The sequence below is a fragment of the Ailuropoda melanoleuca genome, chromosome 2 (genome assembly GCF_002007445.2).
Source record: "Ailuropoda melanoleuca isolate Jingjing chromosome 2, ASM200744v2, whole genome shotgun sequence".
Lineage (NCBI taxonomy): Eukaryota > Metazoa > Chordata > Mammalia > Carnivora > Ursidae > Ailuropoda > Ailuropoda melanoleuca.
Genome location: NC_048219.1, coordinates 176,046,162 through 176,072,805, shown reverse-complemented (window position 1 = coordinate 176,072,805; position 26,644 = coordinate 176,046,162). Strand labels below are relative to the sequence as shown.

The window sequence follows — 26,644 nt, the reverse complement described above, 5'->3', positions numbered from 1 at the left end:
TTCAGACTCCATGATCATTGTTGCTAAATCTTTGGAGTCAAAGATGTTCAGAGTCTAGCACAGCATCTGGCATATAAAACTCAGTTAATATATGATGGTTGAGAGGATGAATAACTCTCAGTTTTCATATCTTAAAGATGTGGATGATATTTCAACCAAACAACATGATATTATAGTAAAGTTATGTAAACCTATGAGACGGGTTTGAGCCCTGTTAACTGGTATAAAATTACAAGATGAGAATCAAAGATACAAAGTCACATACCCAAATGGTCAAAGTAAGAGAGTTGTTATTTCCTAGAATAGAGAAGATAATGTAAGCATTTACACATTTTGTTTAAAATCCATTGATTCTCAGGAATAATTTTGAGTTTATAAATATTTTATTTGGGATTTTTTTCAAGACTACTTAAAAATGTTCTTAGGATAAATAATTACCATTATTTCCATCTAACCTTTATATTTTCTAACATTCTCAAGTTTAGAAACTTTCCTTTGTTAAAAGGTTATCTTTTGCCTTTTTTAATCGGTTTTATCAATTACCTCAAAAGAAGAAGCCATATATATAGCATGTATTATAATCTGAAAACTGTGGATATTTGTATTCATTTGGGAGTGCTTTTAAAGGGCAAGTATACATTCTGAATAACAAGTTATGTATATTAAATGAGTATAGAAAAAAAAGACTGATCATAAATGTCTAAAGTTGCTGACATTCTTACCACATAAAAAAGGAGTATGGAGTGGAACATTTTTTAAGCTACCTGTTAAAAAGAAGACTATAGCGGGATTGAGAAACTGTGATCTCCTAAAACCATTTAAAAAATTAAAGACAAATTTTTACACTAACAAATGTACCAAACTGATTTACAGAGGCTATTCAACTTTGCTGAAGGTTTTAAGTTTTTTTCTTCAGTAGTATATGTACATATGCTTGCCTTTATATCAATTTTATTTTGTAATTCCTTAACAATTATTTTAATGCAAGATGATTATGATAAATTTACTGGGGGCAAGATTTATTTAAGAACTGATATATAGGGGCACCTGGGTGGCTCTGTCAGTTAAGCGACTGCCTTTGGCTCAGGTCATGATCCCAGGGTCCTGGGATCGAGCCCCGCATTGGGCTCTCTGCTCCTTGGGAAGCCTGTTCCTCCCTCTCCCTCTGACCCTCCTCCAGCTTGTGCTCTCTCTTGCACACTCACTCTCTGTCTCTCAAATAAATAAAAAGTTTTTAACACACACAAAAAAACTGATATGTAACTTAAGAAACGAGTGATATGAATCCTGTGACCATTTAATGCATTTATTGAATAAATATCTATCTGAAATATTCAGAAAATTTTCATAAAAGCTCACATCTGATTTCCTTCTATTATGATCTTCTAAAAGTGTATATTTCTTCCCATATTAAATCTTACTTTTGGATTGCTTTAATTACTCTTATATTTTTTGCTTCTTTTTAAATCTCTTAATATCTTAAGCAACTGACATTTCTTTGATCTCTCTTTTGACTCTCTTTGCTAATGTTAGATCTATGTATAATATATTTGAAGGAACAATTTTTTATCTTTCTAAAAAGTAAGACATATATAATGGAACTTTTCAGTACAGCGCTTGACTCAAAATGTCATGAATTAAAATGATACATTCTTCAGGAAAAAGCAAAGCACTTCTGTTGGATACGTATTAGAGGACATGTTAGGCAGTAGTTGTAGTTAGGAAGTTTCCAAATATTAAACTTCCCTTGCACTTATCAATTCCCATCCACCAACCATTTTTGTCTGTTTTCGTTTTTCTTTCTGGCTTCCAGGACATGTATTCCACCTTCCACGAGGTCTATAGCCCCTTCTACACTTCATTCCCTATCTTAGAAATTTCCCTGCTTTTTCTTGCTGAAGCCTTATTCCCAAAACACTTCATCCAACAGATATGAAAGCAAAACGTGAAGATGGGGCTGCACATCTGCACATATGACTTTTAAAGGAAAACAGAGCAATTAGAAGAGTGTAATGTGTAATCAAACCTAATAGTCATTTTATTCTTGATTTCCTCTTCACTACTAAGTGCAAAACATGTTGGTACTTAAATGGACTCACGATAAATCAAAAAAAATTTTCATTATTTGGCACTAGGCTTGCTGAAAGTAGTTCAGTATGCTGTTTCACTCCCATTTGAAATGCCAGCGTGGAATTTTTAGCATCATGGGTATGTTGTGGGATCAACACAACAGACTGAGTATTAAGTCCGTAAAAAGTGAACTTTGCATATTTTTAAATATACTTGTTAGGAAGCAAAAAAAAAAAAAAAGATTTAAAAAAATTTGACAAAAGTCACATAATATAGGGTGTAATAAAGATTACCAGCAAAGAACTTTCTATACTGTATATAATATGGACATGTTTGATCTTTTAAAATCAAATACGCGCCTTAAAAAAGGGAGCTCAAAATCTTGCTTAGTGAGCAATACTTCATGTAGCAAGCAAGCAAGCAGTACTTCATGTAATAGGGAAGAGAGAAATTACTCAAAACTTTCTTTAATCTTAATAGCTGGTGTTTTCATTTCTGAAAATCTGATGCATACTTCTCCACATTAGGGATAGACATCAATTTCAAAAGAAACACTGTGGGGTAAACTCTTGATTGGTGGCAAGGTGCCTCTCCTCAGCCATCCAACTGTATTTCTCAAAATCTTTCTCATCAATGTCAAGGGGCCCTTCTCTGCTACCACATTTCATCTACAGACAGCATAAAGCTTTCACAGGAAAGCTTTAAGTCTTTGGTCCCCAAATGTTTAAACCTATGGTGTGTGTGTGTGTGTATTTATTTTTATTTTGTTTTATTTTTAAAGAGAAGGAGGGGGTGGGGGCAAAGGGAGAGAGAGAATCTTAAGCAGGCTCCATGCTGGGCTCCAACACCGGATTCAATCTCACAACCCTGAGTTGATGATCGGAGCCGAAAAAAAGAGTCAGACGCTGAACAGACTGAGCCACCCAGTTCTCCCTAAACCTCTAGTCTTTAAAAGACCTTTTCTAGAAGGGGCACATGCACCCCAATGCTCATAGCAGCAATGTCCACAATAGCCAAACTGTGGAAGAAGCCGAGATGCCCTTTAACAGATAAATGGATAAAGAAGATGTGGTTCACATATATGCAATGGAATATTACTCAGCCATCAGAAAGGATGAATACCCACCATTTGCATCAACATGGATGGAACTGGAGGGGATTATGCTAAGTGAAATAAGTCAAGCAGAGAAAGACAATTATCATATGGTTTCACTTATGTGGAACACAAGGAATAGCACGCAGGACCATAGGGGAAGAAACGGAAAACTGAAGGGGAAGAAATCAGAGGGGGAGATGAACCATGAGAGACTATGGACTCTGGGAAACAAACTGAGGGTTTCAGAGGGGAGAGGGGCTGCGGGGTGGGTTAACCCGGTGATGGTAATTAAGGAGGGCACATGTTGTAACGAGCACTGGGTGTTATACGCAAATAATGAATCATGGAACGCTACATCAAAAAAAAAAAAGAAAAGAAAAATTGCATAAGAACATTAACAACAATTTTTTTAAAAAAAGAAATTACTAACTACCCACCTTACTTTCTGCCCCCATAGCTCAAGCTATACTTTTTAAGCAATAAGATAGTTTTATCAATTACCTGTTAGATAGCTACAGTAAAATTTAATAGAAAACAGATTTAGCAGTGATTCTAATAATGTATTTACCTGCAATTACTGACTTTCTTACTATTTTCATATGATACTCTGTCTGGAATACTCTAGAAAAGAAAATAAAGATTACTGAAATGTGCAATTTAAAGAAAAATAATAAAAGGCCTTTTCTCTCTTTGCTGTGGCCCCTCAAGCAAAAGTCTTTTATCTACTTTTATTTTTTGTCATTTAAAAAAATGTGTTTTGTATATTTTAAGTACATATTTTAATATACTTTTAATTTCTACAAATAGTTGCTTTTTAAAAAATATAAAGATAGCTTTCTTTTCTGATTAGCAAAATATTGTATGTTCAATGTAAACAGTTCAGGCTATAAATAACCACTTTTCAACCTATGTACTTCTATTTATATTTTTTACAAAAATGAGAACATACTCTAACCTGCTTTTTTTTTTTCATTTAACATTACCTCTTAGAAATTCTTGTCCATTACCCAAAAACTGTTTATTTCTTAATGAAGAGTATTCCACTGTGTGACTGGTATCTTAATTAGTCCATCCAGTCCCATATTTCCTAACATCAAATTTATTTTCTATTTTCATTCCCTGAAACAATCTCCCATTCTTGAACACACCTTTGTGCTCACCCACAAGACTGTATCTACAGGATGAAGTCTAAGATGGGGAAAGGCATACACATTCTTTTACTGTGTAATGAATTACCAACTTGCCCTCTCCCCCTGCACAGGATTTATATTAGCCTACTCCCCCACCAGCACCGTGGCAAAGTACTTGTATATAATTGCATCTCCATAGTCTCACCAAAGCTGGGTTATAGCATTTTTTTTAATCAAATTAATGAAAAGTTTTATTTCTTGTGAAATCAATGACTGTTTTCTGCCTTTGAGGCAATACTTAGAAAACATTTCCTGTTATTTCCTCACATGGCCTTTTCTCTGCACACATGCATCCCTGGTGTGTCTTCCTCTTCTTATAAGGACACCAATCATATTGGAGTAGGGCCCCACTCTTATGATTTCACTATCTTAAATACACCTTTAAAAGCCCTATTTCCAAATAAGTCACATTGGGGGTTAGGCTTCCACATATGAATTTTGAGGACGCAATGAAAGGGCAGCCATCTGCAAGCCAAGAGAGAAGCCTCAGTAGAAACCAGCCCTGCCTGCGCCTTGATCTTGGACTTTCCCTCCAGAACTTTAAGAAACAAATTTCTGCCATTTAAGCTACCCAGTCTGTGCTATTTTGTTATGGCAGCCTGAGCTGACTAATACATTTCCCCACCTCAAGATTAGAATATTAATCTAAATTTTCATCTCATGCTTTATGACCTTCTTTTTTTAGTTTAAATCTCTAATTTTAAATGTCAAACAAAATTGGGATATATTTTGGTGTAAACGGGAGTAGGGCTTCAACTTTATATTTTCACAAATGCTAAGCCATTTGTTCTAAAAGATTTTTGGAGAATGCATTCAATGCACTGATTTGAAATGTCACCTGTAGTACTTACTAAATTCCCACTTGTGTCTGCTTCTGGACTCCTTAATCTCTTCCATTGATATGCTTGTTTCTTCTTATGCTGCTATCACACTGTTTCAATTGTCACATCTTAGCGATATGGTTTACTATGTCTTTGGCAAATTCCTAATTATTACTCTTCTTTCTCAGAATGTTTCTAAATAATCCTACATATTTCGTCTTCCAAACAAATGAGGATTGTATTGTCATGTAAAAACAAAACGCAAAGCAAACAAACAAAAAACAGAAGGTGTCTCTGTGGTATATTTACAAATAAATTCATAGCAAATTCATGCCTTTACAATATCTGTGCTCCCAAAGAGGACATGCAATGCCTTTGCATTCATTCTAATGCCCTTTAAGATCTTTCATTTAGTTGGTCAGCTTTTGTTTTTTCTTCATACAGGTTGTATGTATTTCTTGCTAAATTTATTCTTGGTTTCCTTTGTACTGGGCCTGGACTTCACATGGGAAGATTAGATGCCCTGTGGAATTGGTCTGAGTCTGAAATCTACCCCTCCTTCTTAGGTCTGGCTTATTTCTAAAAACATCATTCTTGAAGAACTTTCATAAGCTTCCGATCAATTTTGTTCGTGAGAGCGCCATCATTTAAAATACAGAACCAGAAATGTTGGAATGAGAGGCTTCTCCCTCCTTTGCTACATCCACCTTGTCGCTGATTCTCATTAGCTGCAAACGTGACCTGAGAACAGGCCTGCAAAGCTTTGGTTGCTTAGCAACAAATGGGACTAGCTCCTCCTTTCCCCATTCTTCTAGAAATAAAGGCTTAAGCCTCAGGGCCCTGAAGGGAAACATCAGTAGTAAAGGGCCTTTCTTCCTTAATCTGCCTTTGCTTATTTCCAAAAGCCCTCACTGCATTCCAAGCTTTGGTCACAGAATGGTTTTATAAAGGGAAGTCTCATCACACGTGGGAGGGGACCTGAGTTGGAAAGTACCTCCTAGACGTTAGGGTGCCAAGAATTCCCATCTCTCCCAATTCTCCAGGATCACATTATTCCCTGTCAGGATCCCAATTTTAACCAAAAAAACACAGCTTTCATAGGGGACTCTGCTGCTGTCACAGAGTGGTCTCAGAGCAGGAAGCAGGGGTAGAAACCACTTCCTGCAACAGAGATGTACTATATTCATGCATTTTCTTGTCTGTTCCCCACAGGGTAGCCCAAGCCCAGGGCAAGCTTCCTTCTATGTATCCCTTCTTTTGCTATACTTTGTTTAACGCTACAAGGAGTTACCATTCACTCCAACAACGCTCTTTCACTCAGCTCATTTAATCTCTCAATTTAAGAAATGAACCTATCCTCTCCCAAACCTTTTTCAGCCACGACACAGTGCAGGCCACCATCCACTATCCAGACCACGGCTTGGCTGTCCTCGGTTAGGTGTCCATCTCTGATCTAACCTGCTGTAGCCAGAGGTAAGGGTTGAGGAATATGGCCTTTATCTCGTGTTTGGGATGGTGTTGTACAGAGTGAACGTGACTGGGTAATAGCAATTAGCTTTTCTATCCTACTGTCCTTTATCAACTTTTGAGTCACTTTGTTTCCGTTTTCTCTCTTTTATACACTATCGAGACTGTTTACAGCCTAATTTGAGGGTGCACCTTTTAAATAAATGAGTAGTTTAAGCCCATTTTCATTTAGATTTAATAATTTAAAGGAAATGCATTAAATCATTTAATAAAAGCAATCAGCATTTATGGAACCCTTAGTATGTGCTAGATACTATCATAATCTCTTTTTATAGAAGTGATATATTATCATTTAACCCTCACATGTGGGATGTTTATCACCCCATGATAGATGAGAACACTGAGGCACAAACATGTTAAGAAACTTGCTAAAGAACACACATCTGGTAGTCAGTGACCCAGGATTGCAACCCAGGGTAACTGATGGAGAGCAAGATTTTTCTGTCATCTTAGCTCCCGTTTTCCATGCAGTGTCCTCTATTTTGCATGTTTTGCCTTGTGGTCCATATTTTCTTCTCCACTTCCACGGGTCTCCTTTTCCTATCACTATTTCAGACTTACCTCTTCACAGGAAAAGGACGTCCTCCTTTCTCTGAGGGAACTCAGGCAACTATCAAAAGGCCCCATCTGAGAAACTGTGAGGAGGGCCCGGTGCTCACTTTACATTCCAGGGATGCCAGCAGGGCCTTGGAATGTTGTTGAACTCTGGTATGAGAGAGGCTCAGAGGCCCCATCCTTTCTCAGCGTGGGCCTGCAGCCAGGGGATCTTTGATATTTGCAGGGCTTGCCAGAATTTCCTCTACTTCCCGTAGGACTCTCTCAAGAAATGGCATCTTCTTTTAATTTGCTTCTAAACTCTACTCTATTTGGAAGAAAATCTTTGACATTTGTGGTCTGTGTTTGATATCCTTTCCAGAGCAAGCCTCCCCCGAACCCCCATCCCACTCCACCTTAACCCTGTGGTTGCTTTATTTTGATCAAAAGGTATTTTTTTGGTTGGGGATAGGATGTGTACCCTTGCACCACCATTATTCTGGAATTGTGAGTTTCCTATCGCTTCATCCGAGTCTAGGTAATCTTTAATTTATTGGTATCTACATGAGGAACATTTTTCAGCTGCTGAATATAACCATTAAAATATGCCTAAATATTTTAGAAATGAACAATCAGCAAAAATTTATTGTTTCTGTACACAGACCCCATGTAACTAAGGTGCCTAGAAACTAATGTTAAAGAAAAATAACAATAATGATAATAATAAATGGTAACTTTAATAATTTATATAGTAAAACCATTAAGTATATGTATATATTATAAATTAATACTTATCTACCAGGAATCTAAATGTCATTATAAATGCTACATATTTATCAAAAAATCCCACTGAGACCAGGAAAAACATTAAAAGAACATTAACCTGCTATATGGCACAAAGTTCACTAGTTTCTCGTTTATAGTTTTGTATTCTGGGATATAGCAACGAATTAGACTCTGGATGTCTGACAAAATTTCACTGACTCCAGTAAAAGTCAATGGAAGTTTTGCATGAGTCAGATCATGTTCCTTAAGTTATTTAAACACTAAGTATGAATTTGGACTAATAGATAGAAGAGAAATTGATTAAGGTCAAGCAGTTTATAATTAATGTGTAGACCAATAAGCACTGCAGAACGTTTAATTCCAAGAGCTATTGTAAAGTAGGACAAAATAATTCAAAAATTAACCGGAAGAGCTATCACTGAATTGTGTATTTTATTGAAAAAAGGTAAACAGAATGATGTAATGATATCTTCTTTTAAAGGTGTTATGCTAGCTGAAAAATGCTCATATTCCATGTGGAATTGTCTGCTACAAAAATGCATTCCTGGAGTTCTACTACGAGTACTAAATATATATATATATATATATATATATATTCCATTAGTGTTTCACAAACTAGTAAGAGAAAAAACTTAAGTCTTTCTGCTACAGAAATAAGCAGTAAAAAAGTCTAAATATAATACTACTAAGCCTCATAAAATACAGAATCCTTTCTCACCACTAAAGTCCTAAAAGGAGGATGCAACATGGTCAGAATTATTTCTGGTTTTGAAAACATCAATTATGAAAACCATTAGGATTGTGTTTTTAGCAGCAACTGCTTACCACATATCTGGGAATTTGGTATAATTTTCACAAATGAGGTAGCTAATACAGCTTTCTGCTATAACTTACCTCAAAATAGTACCATGCCTCTCAAGGAGCATCCTAGGTCTTGGAAGTATTGAGTGCCACACAGGAAATTATATCTATGCTCTGCAGGAAAAAGAAAAATACCACGAGACAAGTAAACCCATGAAAAGAAAGGCAGGTTGAGCAGAAACAGAGAACAAAAAGAACAGAAAGAGGAATAAAAATTTAAAAAGAGTGAAAATTATGACTTCTATTTCACCATAAAGTAATGGTTCTGGTTTTAATGTGAAATATTTTTCACTGCTATTTAGTTTTGCTTCATACATCTTCCAGGAAAAAAAAATCACTTAAAAAATGATGGCATATGGCTGAAAGCTAACCTCATGCCCTCAGTGAGAGGGTAATTAATTCAGACAGTATTTAGCATCCAGTTGTAACCCTGTGATCCTTACATTCACCTACTGACAAATCTGGTTCATGACTATTCAGAATATAATTTTTCTACACTGAATCATTTCCATAATAAATTACTTTTGTGGCTCTTTTTATTACATCTGAAATTATGGCTTTATTTTAAAAAAACACTAAGGTAAAATGAGTCTTCCTTACTATATTTTGAAAAGGATTTTTAAAAATCTCCTTTCACCTGTCAGTCTTGACTTTGTGGACTGATCAAAACTAACATATTGATATTTCTTTTTTTTTAAAAGATTTTATTTATTATTTGACAGAGAGAGAGCACAAGCAGGGGGAGTGGCAAGCAGAGGCTGAGGGAGAAGCAGGCTCCCCACTGAGTAGGGAGCCCCATGCAGGGCTCTACCCCAAGACCCTGGGATCTTGACCTGAGCTGAAGGCAGACGTTTAACTGACTGAACCACCCAGGCGCCCCTTGATATTTCTTATTTATCAATATTGTCCTCCCTGAGAAGGTACCCAAATTATATACCCTTGTATATAATTATTCAAGGCAACCTGGTAATCTCTCTTGAAAACACAACTCCCGAGCCAACACACTCCAATAGTTACGTTACAATGTGCCAAATTCTCAGTCCAACCAGAAGAAATTATAGAATTTCAAGATAATAAAGATAATCTTTACATGCACTGGAAAACGTATGTAGAAAGTGGAGTATTTCTAGTTTGTCCTTTTACTGCCACAGCTGGCACTGGTCTGGATCTAAAAACGTTGGAACTAATAATATGATTTTCCCAGCAATGTGGCACTTAAGACAAATAACATATAATATAGCATAGAATATATTTTTAAAAAAATGAAAAGTATCCAGAGAGAAGGACTACAGCTATTTAACAAATTCCAATGTCAAAATAGCCAGATGAATGAATAGACAAACGAATAGGGCCTGTGTAAGTGTATATGGGTAGTCAAGTGGGTAGTGGGGACAGTGGCAAATTAAAGAGAGCAAGTTCTGTCTAAAGGAGTTAGACTAATGTGCTGGTATGAACACACACACACACACACTTCTTCATGCCGAGCCATTCATTAAATATTTATTAGCACATTCCTCCTGATCAACACTCATTCCCCAATAACCTCATTCAGTCCTATGGCTTTAGAATCATTATATCTAACAACAGCCAGTCTTATATCCCAGTCCAAACTATTCGTCTGAACTCCATATTCTCATATCCAGCTGCCTATTTAACATCTTCACTTGGGATGTACAAGGAATCTCAAACATAACAAATTCCTGATCTTTGATTCTACCTTCTGAAATCCAAATAGGATCTCCCCTCATTCTTTCCCATCTCCATGAATGGCTCCACCTTGTATGGTTGCTCAAGTCAAAACCTTCAAGCAGTCCTTAAAACTTCTCTTTTTTTCCTATCCTTAAATCCAATCCATGAGTAAGTCCTGTGGGCTTTACTTTTGAAATATGCCTGGGATCAGACCACTTCTCCCCATGTCCATCATGACTACTCTTATTTTATCTGTGTCCTGAATGATTGAAAATAGCCTTACCTGTCTCCCTGCTTTCATTCTTGTTTCTTCATATTCTCTTTTCTATTCAGCAGCTAGAGATTTTTTAGGTACTAAAATAAGTAAAATGTAAAGTGCCCTCAGAGATACTTTAGCCCCAAGATGATCTTAGCTGGGAAAAAAAGGCTATTCAGTGCTCCTTCACCTCGGAGATTTGCCCTCTTTTTTCCATCTGTCTCGATGCTACTACATGTGCACATCAATCTCGTCACAACCTCTGCTCTGGAGCAGTCTTGGAGCAGTCCATCATCATCTGACATACTGTAGTTGCTGTCTTGTTAACTGTTCATCTTGTGCCTCTAGCATGAAAGCTCCAGTCGGGTGGCCTTTGTCTGTGTTCTTCACTACTCTGTCCACAGAGGTAAGAACTGTTCCAGGCACACAGTGATTGCTCAATAATGAATGAATGGATGGATGGATCAATCCATTGATGGATGGATCGATGGCTAGATGGAAGAAAGGAAGGATAGATGAATGAACAGTTAAAATCTAAATCCAGGCATGTAATCTCAAAGTTTATACTCTCCCCATTAAACAATTTCACTCATAGATGGCATCAGGTCATGCAGGGCCTTGGGAGTCAAAATAAAGGGCTTCAATTCTATTCTGAGAGCAAGAGGTTATTGAAGGGTTTTAAATAGAAGAGTGACACAATTGGATTCACACTTAAGAAAGATGACTTTGACAGCATCCTTGAGAATATTTTGGATGGAGGGAAACCACTTAGAAAGATGAGGCTGGTGGCCTGGAATAGGTTTGTGACCATAGAAAGGGCGAGAAAAGGACTAATTAAAATGTGGTTTTAAGAGGGATTCCTAGGGATTGATCACTGATTGGCTGTGGGAGGTAAGCAGAGTGAGGAGTTAAGGATAATTTACATGGTTATGGGTGTCATTCTCTGTAATAGATTGGCTTGGGAAAGAATTAGTCTCGTGTGGTCATGCTTAGCTTATGTTTGTAGGACATCCACATGAAGTTATTATAAGGCAGTAATACAGAGGTCTAGCCTAGGGGTGTAGACTTTGGAGCCATTTACTATACTGATTATAATTGGAGCTATTGAAGAAGAGATCATCTGAGCAAACCATGAAGATTAAGAGTTGAAAAGAATCTAGGATAAAAATATGAAGAAAACATGTACGAAACAGGCAGAGGAAGAAAAGCTTGCAAAGGAGAATAAGAAGTGGTCAGCAGTAAAAGCAAAACCTACTGTTGTTTGCCCAGAAAGAGTAAAGCAGTTGGCTGAGGTGCCTAATATATTCTCAAGAAATAGTATGTACCAGGAGACTGTGAATCAGATTACACCATCATTCAGAAAAGCTAATGTGTAAAACCATCAGAACAGAGTAGATGGACAGGCTGGAAAGACATAATGGGTTGATCAATACAATGTCATGCTTGGTATTAAATATGGCATATGATAAATAAGCAATAACAGATAGCAAGGTGCTGGGAAATGTCGAGTAGAGAAATGATGACAGAGGAAATAAAAGAAAGGGGAATGAAATATCATACTAAGGCTAACAGCCCATATAACCATTCTACCTCAATCTTCCCACTACACTCACCATTTATTTGTAAAGTTTTGCAACACTTCGAAATAGTTAATTGTGCTGTTTATTGTTAATTCTCATGAGAAAGAAGGAGTAATTCTAGTAGCAAAATCAGCTAATTTTCGATGGTTCTTTCAGAGTATTATTATTGCAAGATCTCTGACATTCCTTTTTTAACTATTGTAAATGCATTTTTTCAGCTTAGTTGTACATAATGAAGATCCTCAGAATAAAAGTTGAGATTACATTTTAAAAATATGTCAACAGCTCACATTTATTGAGGGATTATTATATACTCGGGGATCTTTTAAGTGCTATACACATGTCAACTTATTTAGCTTGCACAACAACTCTGTGTAATTGTTTTTATTATGTTGCCATTTTACAAACGGAGAAGCTGAGGCACAGGGTGTTTGAGTGTTTGAGGGTTTTGCTTGTTCTTTTCAGTTATTTTACCTACAATATTTTATCATGCAGGCCATTCATTTATCAACTTTTTTTTTTTTGGTGAGAGCTTAATCTCTCAGCTACATTATACCTCACAAAATGACAAAAAATATTATCTCCATCATTTTACGTGAGAAGTATTAATTTTTTATAACAATAGAAACAAATGATACTGTGTTGCTTTTGAACCGAACAATCATACAGAAACCGAACTCAATAATGAAGCACTTATATGTATAGATTTTAATATTAAATAAATATAAACATGTGATCAATATTTAATCTCACAAATATTTCCATTTGTAAATGGAATTCCGCGTCCATCCAAATGGGCTTATTTCCATTTCCTGGTGAGAGAACCTCCAGAGATCTCAGGTGACAGAACCTATGACTGGGAGGGAACACAGCTTAACCAGTACTCCCCAGCGTAGTTCTTGAATGCCTAGTTTCTTTGCACTGAAATTATTTAAAGGGTACACAGTTTCTGGTTTCATTTTCCTATTTTTCCCTTTTGCTGCCATAAATTTCAAATTTTCTGTAACTTCTCACACCTTGATCACTGTATTTACTGCCTAACAAGTATTTTTGGCTACAATTTTACTTTTAGACGCTATTGATAATTGAGGTATATGTTGAATTTTACATTTTATATTTAAAATACATGTAGGGGTGCCTGGGTGGCTCAGTCGTTAAGTGTCTGCCTTCGGATCAGGGCGTGATCCCAGGGTTCTGGGGTGGAGCCTTGCATCGGGCTCCCTGCTCCGCTAGGAGCCTGCTTCTTCCTCTCCACTCCTCCTGCTTGTGTTCCCTCTCTCGCTGGCTGTCTCTCTCTCTGTCAAATAAATAAATAAAATCTTTTAAAAAATTAATAAATAAAAAATAAAATACATGTAATACCTTGTCTATTTAAAATAAAATAAAAGACAGTATATATTTATATTTTAATATTTTCCATAAATGGACTTCAATGTCATGTACATTGATAAACATGGGTAAAAACACTGTACAGAAAAGGTGAAATAAGAGCTTGGAGTGATTAAGTCAGATAGCAAAGTCACTGGTTTAATTTTAATAATATTGGATAGATCTCTGCAATTCAAATAAATGACAATTGAGTATGGAGTAAATAAATGAATGAGTCCTGGTAGTCCCAATTCTGTTCTAGCATGTATTGGAATGCTTGATTCACAAGATTGGTTTGTTCTTTTTTTTTTTTTTTTCCATTAACTCATTTTTAGTTCCAAAAATAAGTATAGAAAGGAATGGAGAAAGATGGATGTGGTGTTGCCACTGTTCAGTATCTCGACTGTGGTGGAAACAGGAATGAACAGAGGTGAGAAAACTGTAAAGAACTTCACAGGTGCATGGGCATGTTCACACGCTCACAAATGAGGACAAGTAACCCTGGGAATCTGAATAAGATATCTGAAATATAAAAATGTCAATATTCTGGTTCTGATATTGTATTATGGTGTTGCAAATTGTTACCATTGGGAGAAACCTAACAAAGTGTATAGGGGATTTCTCTGTATTATATCCTACAAGTAAGTGCACACTCGTATATAATTATCTTGATGAAAATTTCAGTAAAAGGTAATTAATTTTAAATTAGCTTTATTAAACAGTGAAGTATAATAAAAATCAAATTAATTTTTACAATCCACATTTTATGAATTTAAAAAAATTCACATATTAAATTCATTTTAAAGGCCACACTGTGTTTACTTAATTGAAAAAGTAACATATAATTATCTTATTTTCTATAACATTTACTCTCTTTAAGGGCACATCTATTTGCTAAGTTTCTCATAAGTAGGCTTATTTGTTGCATGGACACATTACTGAGAAAGAGTCCAGCCAGGTTTTATCTATAGCAGGGTACATGGGAAAATTATGAAGCAGCAAATATAATGTTTTATTGCACCTGAAAGTCGATTAAGTGGTATCCTACATGGAAAAAACTGCACTTGCTTCCCAACGTGGATGGTAACAACAATAATTTTAGCGCAATATTGTAGAACAATAAGAAGAAGGAGAAAGAGACAAAGAGGAAAAAGATGAAAAACCCAGTTATCACTTGTGAAGTATTTTTTTTTTTAAAGATTTTATTTATTTATTCAACAGAGATAGAGACAGCCAGCGAGAGAGGGAACACAAGCAGGGGGAGTGGGAGAGGAAGAAGCAGGCTCATAGCAGAGGAGCCTGATGTGGGGCTCGATCCCATAACGCCAGGATCACGCCCTGAGCCAAAGGCAGACGCTTAACTGCTGTGCCACCCAGGCGCCCCACTTGTGAAGTATTTTTTACACCTGACATTAATCTAAGTGCTTTGCTTTATTAATTTATTTGATTTCTATAACAATCTCATAAGATTAATAGTGTAATTATCTCCATTTTATAGGTGAGAAAACTGAGATCAACAGAAGTTAATTCTGCCAAGGCAAAAATCCAGGAAGAGTCAAGGTTTAAACTTAAAAAAGCAAGGCAGAATTCTTTTGGTCTTCAGCTACCTTCGGTGTATCCAAATCCTCATGTAAATCTCTCCTTTATCCAAGATGAGTGTGCACTAGCTATCTAAAATTTCAAGATACTTAGCTTTTGGGTAGAATTACATCAACAGAACTGATAACACTGATTATTTTTTGCTATCTTTAGAATTTTATATGAACTGTCCCGACATTTTAGAATTTTTTTGTGGTCTGTGGGGAAGAAAATTAAAAAAAAAAACTGCAATTACTGTTAACAGCATTTCCAACAGCAAAGAAGAGCAACAAATAAACAAAGAAAATCAAATGACAAAACAATGGTGGATTCATACTTAGTTTAATCAACAGTTTTAGAATTATTAATATGTATTAATTACAGCATGGTGATAATGAGATTAAATGCACAAGTTCATAAATTTGATTTATTCATTTTACAAGTATTTATTAACATTATTATATGCAAAGCAGTATTCTCAGAGCTAGGAAAAACATGGAAATATGTAAATTGCAGTCCTTGCCCTCAAGGAGCTCAAAATCTGTGCGGAAAGATAAGAAATGTAGGCAAATAAATTTAGTGCAAGTCAGTATGTACTGAGATTCAAATAAATGGGAAAAATAAACTATTTTAGTAGGTGAGTATAAATGTAATTCAGAAAGGTGTCTCAGTTATGATACTTAACTAGCCTTGATAATAAAGGTAATTTATTGATTTACAAACTCAAAATATCACTAGTAGTAGAAGTCACAGGCAAGGCTTGATCCAGCTGCTCTATGGCATTCCCCAAGGAGTTTTTTATTTCTCTCTCCAGTTTTTTTCTAGGGCAGCAAATTTATTCCAAGTCTAGTTAATCTTGTCATTACAAAATGGTTACCAACAATTACAATTAATGGGAGGTGGGAGGGAGAAAGAGAGTGAGAAAATGATTGACTAATTTTCTTACCTCAAATACCAACTAAAGTCTTGGACTTCCTTCTAACTGAACCACTGAAGTCCTCTACTGACCTTTGGCCAATCTTTCTGGCCAAGGGACTCCCATATATGAAATAGACTAAGGCCTTGATTCACATGACCCATCATCCATGAGCCAATCTCTACTATACCCCTTACGGTGTATCACTCAAATGGGAATCAGCTAATCAGAGTTGAATCTTAAAGGAGCTGAACTGGTTTAATTTCACTCAAACCATGTAGCTTCTAGACAAAGAGGGTAGTGTAGAAAGACTACTAGCGGGCAGCCGGCTATGTACACTGCAGTCTGTTCCATGCGTCCATATACACCCTCCTTCCCACACAAAAGCCCTCTGGAAGAGGTGGCATTTGAGGTGAAACCACTGAAGAACAGAAAAATAAATACACAACATTCTTTTCTTGATGATTTCATGAGGCACTTCAAAATATTTTATAAGTTAAGGGCATCATTATATTCAATTTACTGGAGTGAAGAAATGATGAAATGTCAGTTGTTCAAGTCTCCCAGGTAATCATTTTCAGAGAGGGAAAGCTTTTCCTAGGGGTAGAGTTGTTTTGGCTTCTATCTTACCAAGAATTTCCCCTTCTTTTTTTTTTTTTTTAAGATTTTTATTTATTTATTTGACATAGAGACAGCCAGTGAGGGAGGGAACACAGGCAGGGGGAGTGGGAGACGAAGACGCAGGCTCCCAGTGGAGGAGCCTGATGCGGGGCTCGATCCCAGAATGCTGGGATCAGGCTCTGAGCCAAAGGCAGACACTTAACGACTGCACTACCCAGGCGCCCCAAGAATTTCCCCTTCTGCTCCCCACTTCTCCATGTAACCACTCAAAATCAAGGTTTCCAAAGCTGAAACCTGACCAGTTTTGTGGGTAAGGATGGGTGCTTAATGCACTATGAGATATTCTATTCCAGATATTAAACCTGGCCCTTGTGTGCCCATGTTTGTGGGGAGGCTTGCCTCATCTGATAGCCGGTGCCTGCAAATGTCTCTGATCCTCTCAAAAGGCCTCTGAATCAACTTCTTCCACCAATTCCTGTCATTTACGTTAGCAGTCTGAGGTCCAAAACTCCCCCTGCCACAACTTCCCAACTTTCAAATTTGATTTTATTCTTTGGTTTCCATTTCCCACAATGAGTCCATTCTTGTTACTATGTTTTAAAAATTTCTATTTCACTTATTTAAACTCCCCTTTCACAGTTCCTTATTTATAGCTGTCACCAAAACATGTCAAAGTGGAGCCATCATTTTCTGACCTTACTTCATTTCCCACTCTCCTTAAGCAAGACTGGATTTCTTCAGAAAATACTTAACATTTAGCCTCTAGTGATGATTACACCTTTGTTTGCCCTTCTCATATCACTCAATGGGGAAAAGATAAATTGACTGGTTTGGGGGGTCTCCAGATCCTTAACTCACCATTCTGATTCCATTTTCCTTTCTTTGATGTTTAAAATATCTAAATAAACCACTTTTTAAAAAAAAAGATTTTATTTATTTATTTGACAGAGAGAGAGACAGCCAGCAAGAGAGGGAACACAAGCAGGGGGAGTGGGAGAGGAAGAAACAGGCTCCCAGAGGAGGAGCCCAATGTGGGGCTAGATCCCAGGGTCCTGGGATCAGGCCCTGAGCCGAAGGCAGACACTTAATGACTGAGCAACCCAGGTGCCCCAAACTTTTTAACGTTTTTGCATTTCCTTCTTTTTCTCTGCCTCCACCTCCCAAAAGATGCTGATCTTTTCTTGTTATTTTCGGAATTTCAGAATTGGGCTCATATTTTTCTCCTGGTATTTAAAACTGGGTGCCATTCTCAACAATTTCCAACTCTTTGTTGAAAGCTCATCTTATATAATTAATTTCAAATTCTCTGCTTTCTTCAAATCCCCTAAGCTCTATGTCTTCTCCATAACGGCTCTCCATCAACATGACCAGCGCTTTATAGATGGCATTCTCACAGGGTTCAGACTCATCAGGATTTCAGACTAGATCCTCTCTTGTTGACCCATAAATTTACCTGCCATCTATCCCTTTCCCAAGTACCCACTCTTCCCCTCCATCCAGAGCTTCATCATTTGATCCCTTCCATTTCTCTTGGTCCAGTTGACCCTTCTTGGTACTACCTTCTAAGTGCCAGGTCCCTCCCCAATCCCCATGCTCAGATGAAGATTTGGCTGGCCCATCAAGGCTTTCTTTATATGTTTCTAATTTTCACCTACTCTCCCTGTTCCCCAAAACAAACTACACATTCTATCTAAACTGGTTTAATTACTACCCCATGGACACATCAGTGATTATTTTTACCTGTAATCTTTGTTCACCTTCTTTCCTGTAGGAAGAAGTAGGTGCACGAGTAGGTTATTGCTACTTCTATGTTTATGCAAATTTATTCACTCTCTAAGGAATCACTCAAAATCTACCTCCACAAGACTTTCCCAGCCCACTCAAGCAGAGTGGCCCCGCCCTCTTCTGAACTCCTATGGCACTTGTCTGTACTACTTACTTGGAACTTCATCATATAGATTTTATGATTATTGAATTTACTATATGCATATATGGGCTGTAATTCTCAACAATACAAGATCCCTGAGGGTAGGGTTTATGTCTCGTATTTCTTTGTATCCTCTACTCAGTGCTAAGTGCAAAAGAAGGGCATAGTGCAGTACTGCTGAATGAAGTAAATGAAGAAAAGCTTAGTTCTGAGGCAGCAAACCCTACTTCAGGTTCTCTATCATATGGCTATACTACATTTTGTGTAAACTGTATGCTTTAGTGACAGAATAATAGAATGATGTAAAAAGAAAGCACTCAAGTTAATTATATTAAGCTTTCCACGAAAGTGATGTAGCAATCAATCTTGCAGGCTCTATAATCAACAAAACCTGAGTTTGAATCCAAGTTTATTAAATGCATGAGGATAGGCAAATGTCTTAACTTTTCTCTAAGACGCAGCTCCTCATCTTTAAAATGGAGATTGAAATACTACCAACCATATGGGGTTATTTTAAAGATTAGAACGAACCATTAAGTACTCTGCTGAGCACTTAGTAAGAGTTCAAAAAATATTAAATGTTATTATTATTAGATCTCCATAATATAAAGAGGACCTATTACTCTAAGGGATTACTATATGAGTAGTTGGCTGCCTAGTAACTGAAAAAATACTCTCTATTGGTACACACTGACCCAAAAGCATGCCAATTACTATTACATGAAATATTAATATGTATATTTTTTAGCAGGTAGTTTGCAAAGACCTGAAGGCTCATGACGTAAAACAACGAGAATTCTCTGGCATTTTTTGAGAAGAATTTTTTTACATGAAGTCCCACCTCCACTGTCAGTAGCTACCAGAGCCATCCTTGGCAATGAGAATCCTGTGTGAAGATGACTACTCCCTGTTTTCCCCATGTGTGACCAAAACCACTGCTCTCTATTATAAAAAAGATTTTCTATGTTGTATCTTCCTTAGCCAGTGGCCATTCTCGACTACACAGTAAACCCTATCATGTGGATGCTCCAGATTTTAGTAAGAAATGGTTTGCCATGTTCTATGCAGAAGCTACTGACTTTGGTTCACTTTTTGGACCCCAAGTGTATTTTCCCTACATTAATCCACAGGTTTAAAAAAAGGGAGCAAAATCATGAATGTCTTCCCCCTAAAGTTTCTCTCTTCTGACAATTCAATGGCCTCTTCTTACTCTCTTACACAGAGCAGAAGTCACCAAGTTTTTCCATTGACTGCGCACTATGTGGCTGGCACAATTCCTATATGGAGAATTAGGACCTCTACCCAAAGGAGCTTATGTTCTAAGGTATGAAGTTTGAGTGGCAAAGGGACAGCCACACTCACTTATTTTCTGTTTATTCGTTCTTCTTTTTGGACAATTGGGCAGCAAGCTTCTAAGCTATTACAAATTCATCCAAAGACTAGTGACCTTCCTAGCCTTTCAAAGAGTGGTCTACCCCTCAAGATGTGTCTTCTTTCTTGCCCCGTGCTGACAAGACATCCCAATAGACACCAGGTTTTCTCTCAAGAAGCAATAAATAGAAATTGTCAGTCTCCTGGGTATATTGATGACAAGTGGTATCTTAAACAAAGCTGAGTGCTCATCATCTCCTAAAATATTTGCCCAGAGGGGCAGTTTTCAACTCTCCTCAATCTACTTAAGGAGGCCAGAGGTTGTAGCTCTGAATTCTTATTCTAACTAAATCTCTGGAATATGGCAGTGGTATCTTCTTACACAAATCTTAGAATTATTGTCCTGAGCTGTTGAAGTTACATTAAATGCACATAATTTCAAAAAATAAAAAGCAAACTGAATCCAAGCAAATAAACAAAAGAATTTTTAAATCAGTTTGAGCTCTATTGAGAATTAAACAGCCTACTCTGTACTATCTTTGCAACTATTTTTCCATAAATCTAAAACCATTCTAAAAATAAAACTTAAAAAAAAAAGTTTATGGCCAAAAATGATAGAAGACGGCATAGGTGTCATTTGTCTCCCATTTTAGTCTTTCTGTTGCTTTAGACCCCCTTCTACTATGAAGTCATTGGATAGGAACCTAATATCCTATTCACTGTATAAACTGCCCTATAAGATGTTTCTTCTTTTTCTTTTTAAAACTTCTTAATTGATTTCACGAGAGTCAAGCAGAGAAAAAAATAAAAGCCTACCTTCATAGCAGTTTAAAAAAGACTTAAGTGCATTGACATAATGTGTTGTCCCTCAAATATAATCATAAGGCTGACATACTGTCAATAGCACTCAGCTTAGAGCTGAGCCCTAGTGACAGGTGGATTCTGGGCTATTCACAAAGGCCCAGAGAACCCATTCCCTGGAAGATGGGCATGAGGCTTGGCTGGGAGTGGGACTGGGGCTAAACCTGATTCCAGTACACCTGGATGAGAATCAAAATAGTGTTGAAGGCAAACTAAGCACAAGGTATGAAATTCTTCCCGCTTTGGGGCAGGATGCTTACCAGGAACTGAGCTAGGACTGAACTTGCCAACAGTGGTCCAATAGCGTATTCTTTGGCCCGATGGATTCAAAGTGATGTAGGTGCACCCTAAGGGGTCTGCAGAAAACTCTCTTAAAGTTAAAGGAACAAAACATTAGAACTTGTACTTATATATGTGTTTTGATCTAAAAAGAAGTACGTTGAAATGGACAGATATTGAATGTATGAGTTGACACTGACACCCTCACTAGTTCTATTCAAGAACTTTGGTAGAGGAGTACATTGTTTTCTCACACCTTGCTTCCATCCGAAGGGACTTTCGTAGGCAAACTTTTAGTCTTTCTACCCCTCTGACTCAATTTGAGCAGTCTTACCCGAGCAGTCTTCTGTCTTGGGGAGGCCAGCCCTAATCTAGCAATGCCTACACTGAATGGGTGAGTCTGCTACTTCTGGGGCCCTGTTGGTCCACCTGGCTCTCACATTAAGCTACATTCTTTAATCTGGATTTTTAGTAATTGAATGATAATTTGTCTTCCTATGCCCATTTCATTTTATTTTGCAATTTGTTTCAAGAAGAGGTGCCATTAGAGACCCCAGCAGTCTTTTATCCCATGATAACATCAAGCTTTTCCGAGGGAGGTGTAGGAGTTCCACAACTAGAGGCTTTGATCATGGTACTCTCATTCATTCATTCACTTTCAGGCCCTTGCAGTTCACAGGGGTATGAGTATGATTTTATGGTTATGCTAGGTGTCTTTCTTCCACTCCTCCAGCTCTACTCTTCATCCTTTTCACTCTCCTCGTTGCCCTGAAAGACTGACCTTAGTAGTGGGCTACACTGTCAGCTTCTGGTTGGTGACATTATCTGTGATAACCAATTGCAAAAGTGCTTAATAGACACTTGCAAAAATATAATCAATCTTTTCATGGTCGAGGTAATGTTTAAACAATGACTGAAATAGTAATTACTTTTTTAAAAAATCTCATGCTGTGGAAAGCACATTTGGAAAAGGAACTTTTGGAATGATTTCTACTATATATATTTTTTTTGTAGCTGAAACAGTGTGAGTAAATCTGCCATGTTTAAAAATATCTCTCATATCCTGATACCTAGAAAATTTAAAAACAGAATTTTCTGACTTGCTTAAAAATATTTCAGTGTGTTTGAAGTGTATTTGTCAGAAACCAAACAGTCAATCCTTTGACTGCTTTGTAAGAATTACTAATTGACATCAGGGAAGATGGAAACTTAAATTTACAAGCAAAATTTCAACAAAACCTTTGTGTAATCTTTTGGATAGGATTGGAAACAAAGCATCATAACTTTTTTTAGTGCAAGCCAATATTTCTTCCATTTGGTTCTACCTCTAATTGTGAGAGGTCTTTTTCAGCTGTCAAAGGAAAGCATTAGGGGATTTTTGATTACTGCTTCAATTTCCTTGCTGGGCTCAGGTTTTCTGTTTCTTTCTCTTTCAGTTTTGGTAGTATATACATTTCTAAGAATGCACCCATTTCTTTTTTTTTTTTTAAGATTTTTTATTTATTCATTTGAGAGAAAGGGAGACAGAGAGAGCACAAGCAGGGGGAGAGGCAGAGGGAAAGGGAGAAGCAGACTTCTCGCTGAGCTGGGAGCCTGACATGGGGCTCGATCCCAGGACCTGGAGATCATGACCTGAGCTGAAGGCAGTCGCTTAACCATCTGAGCCACTCAGGCACCCCAGAATGCATCTATTTCTTCCAGATTGTCTAATTTGTTGGCATATAGTTGCTCATAATATGTTCTTAGTAAAGGAAAGCATTCAAATAAACTGAACTTCTAATTAGACTTTTTGATTGTTTCAGCAAAGAGTTGTAAAACAAGATTTTAAAAATAAGAATTTTGATAATAAGAAATAAATTCATTTAAGATGGAAGGAGCTTAGTTCTCTTAATCACTGAGTTGTACATTGCTGCTCACGAGCCCATAGTAATGTGTGATGTAAACGAAAATAAGTTTTAGTGTGTGAAGGCACCGAGATTTTAGTGTCTAGTTACAGGAACTATACTCCCTTGGGAAGTACAGAAATTGGTACTTTGACATGTTCTTCTGTTGTAATAAACCCAAGATAAGTGCCATTGGCACCTTCAGCCAGCAGAAGGTAAGGATACAGTGCAGCAGGCTAGATGTCTGGAGAGTTCTGCTATGCCTCAGGAAATTTTCAGTAAAGTTTTCATGGGAGAACATGGAAGGCAGACCACAAATCTCCTGAGCCTGTAACTCGGGGGCAGTAGCTGGACCTGTCAGCTCGATGGTGTGTTGACCACCACTTACGCAAGAATAGCATGTAGCTCAGGTGAGTTTGGGCCAATTTTCAAACCAAGAAGCATGAGAGTAGAAAGTTCAGGGATCAAGAGCCTTCCTTGGTAGAAAAGTTGATAGCTTTCGGACCTGAAATAAAAAATGGCCCCAAATGACACAGGGCCAGGGAGATTTCTCAAATGACTCAGCCCTTCAGTAAACATCAGAGAGGTTAGCATATCTTTTCATAGCATATGGTTTCAGATTGCCACTAAGTGGAAGAAAAAAAATATGGGGACCAGAAAACAAGGAATAAACCAAGTTTAATAACTATAAAAAAACCTTGGCACATGGAACTAACTGAAAACAAATAGATCAGAAACTTACCAAAAAAAGTTTTAAATAAATTGTAGTGCCAAAGAAACCATCAACCAAGGCTAAATAAAGACCTTAAAACCACCCTCGGAGAGGAAGAGAGATATGAAAGCGGCACAGTCCACAAGGAGAGGATATTCTTCAACAACCATTTCAGATATTTCTGTTGAAGATAATGGTTAAGGAAGAAATTCTCAGAGAGAGGAGCTAAGGGCCATAGAAAGAAGAATCAGGGACAGAATAAGAAACTATTCCCATCTTGGCTAATCACCCTTCACAGGGCCTCTCCAGAAGGATTTAATAATTTCTGCAAGTCATTGACGGCTATGTGTATCCTGTTCTTCCCTTTTTTACTGGAAGCTTTTATTGCAGTTATAGTGGGAAAATGCAGAGCACTGGATGCAGGGAAGGCTACATGATTTTTGCATGCCCTAGTGGAAAATGAAAATTTGGGATCCTTGCTCAATAAGCAGAGAAAAGTTGCCATTGAAAGTACTAAAATATAAAAGCCTTATCCCTTCTTTTACAGTATGTTTTGACTTATCATGGTATTTTATATTTCTACTTAATGTCATTCTAAATAAAGAAATGTTTAATTTTACTGTTCATGTTTTTATTGTGCAATGCCAGTTTTAAATGCAAATACAAGAGCATTTAATTCAAATGTGGAATTAATGAAATTATACAGTTTGTATTTTGTGTCTCAAACATGTGTATGCATTTTGTTCTTAAAAGAGAAGTGGCAATGTTGCACACAATAATGCAACAGGTTTTATTTTGTTTCTCCATGCAGGCACATTCTTTCAATTCTCTACCTTTGGCTTACTGATGAGTAAGTAAGGAATGAAAGAAGGAGCTACGGTTGTTCTATCTTTCTCTTTCCTTCTAAGACATCACATTAGTGTAGGTGGTTGGCTAATACAGGGAAAAATAGAATAAGGAAAAAGGATATAATAGAGTTCCTGGATCTTCTGTGTTTCTTAGAATGCCATTATCTTCTTCTGTGTTCAAAGCAAGTTTTTAGTTCAAATGGAAAGCATGGCCTCTCAGGGCTATCAATGCCCTGCTTACTTAGCCATAGATATGGCATACTTATCTTGTACTCAACACAGAGCCTTGCTAAACTCCCAAACATCATAGGTTTGCCAGAATTCTGCACTCATGAGCAACACAAACTGCATATGAATGGGGGCAGTAAGGAACAAAGGACACACATATCACACATACCTGCTCTGCTCATGTGCGTGCTGCATTATCCCACTGGACTTCATTTATAAAACACAAGTTCAACAGTAATATTATTAGTAATTTCATGAAGTGAGGGCAGAGCATTAAACCAACTGCAGGGGCCCATCTGAGTGTGGGGACCCATGTAACCACACAGGCCACATACTCAGGAGAACATTCCTTCCTGGACGTGAGACAGCCACACACACATGAGCCTGGAGATTCTGGGCTTTAAGCAGTCTCAGTGACGGATGGAGCTTTGGATGATCTCACTGGGGAGATGAGGAGTAAGTTCTTTGTGTGGGAAAAAGAGTGGAATGTTTCCCTCCCTCCCTCCCTCCCTCCTTCCTTCTTTCCTCCCTCCCTCCCTTTCTTCCTTCCTCCTCTTCCTTTCCCTCTTCCTTTTTTTTGGGGGGTGAATAAAAAGATACACTGTTGCACTCACCAAACCTCTTTCCTTCTTCCTTCAGGGCACAGTTAGGCTATATTCCCAGCCTTCTTTGTTGTTAGGTGTTCCATATGACTGAGTTCTGTCTAATGCAATGTGGGCAGAAAAGGATGCACAATGGTTCTGTGGCCTGCCCACAGAAACTTCCCTCACGATCTTCTATTCTCTCCCTTTTCTTGTCTGCCAGGCACATGCAGAGGAGCCAGCAGAAGACTCCAATCCCCCAAAGGGATGATTGAGCAAGTTTGGAAATGTCCTGAATCTCAGCAAACACTTCAAGCAACAGATGAACTTCTAATGTGTTAAGTCACTGAGATATTTGGGCTTATTTATTATGAATGTTAGGCTCTTCTGAATAAAACAAACTTCCACCCTCATAATATCAGCATGAGGGCTTAAGTGGCAATAAGACAAATCAGGCAAAGGATGTCAGCTGACCTTGGAGACTGGACAGACATATGGGATAAATCAGGAATGCGAAGGAGATTTTAGTGGTGGAAATCACTGGGTGTGGGGAGACCAGTGGTTGATTACAAAAGCTGGGAATAAGGCTAACCATGGATATGAATCTTAAATAGCTGTAAAGTTGGAAGACCACGGTAGCTGGGGGTGAGAGCTAGGGTCAAGAAGATTTTCTAAAAATCAATGTTATGTTCTCTGAGAGGCCTTTCATGATACCTAAGTAACACCCCTCTACCCTGACTCCTTTATTCCTTTCCATGACACTTTGACATATAATACACATTTTAATAATACATTTATTTGCTGAATTAATTATTTATTGTTTTACCCAGTATAATGTTTCATAAGATCAACTTTGTCAGTTTTACTAACCCTCATGCCTAATATATTGCTCAGTCCTTGGCATTGACCAGGTGAATACATATATAAAAATATGCATAAAGTATGCTCAATCATGGGACATTTAACACTTTAGACCATCTTTAATTGGTTTCTGACTTGGCCCTTGGTACTACATGAGTGGCTATCCTATTTCTGAGCTCAGTCTTGCTTGACTGTGTCCC

The 26,644-nt window shown here is 37.4% G+C and overlaps 1 long non-coding RNA gene across 1 annotated transcript; it reads left to right on the top strand.

The window, feature by feature from the left end:
* Window positions 1-6,405: 6,405 nt before the first annotated feature.
* LOC117796495 lies at window positions 6,406-26,430 on the top strand. The gene is made up of 3 exons (XR_004621050.1): window positions 6,406-6,650; window positions 20,043-20,144; window positions 25,807-26,430. It is a non-coding gene; the product is annotated as an uncharacterized LOC117796495 (long non-coding RNA).
* The last annotated feature ends 214 nt before the right edge of the window (window positions 26,431-26,644 follow it).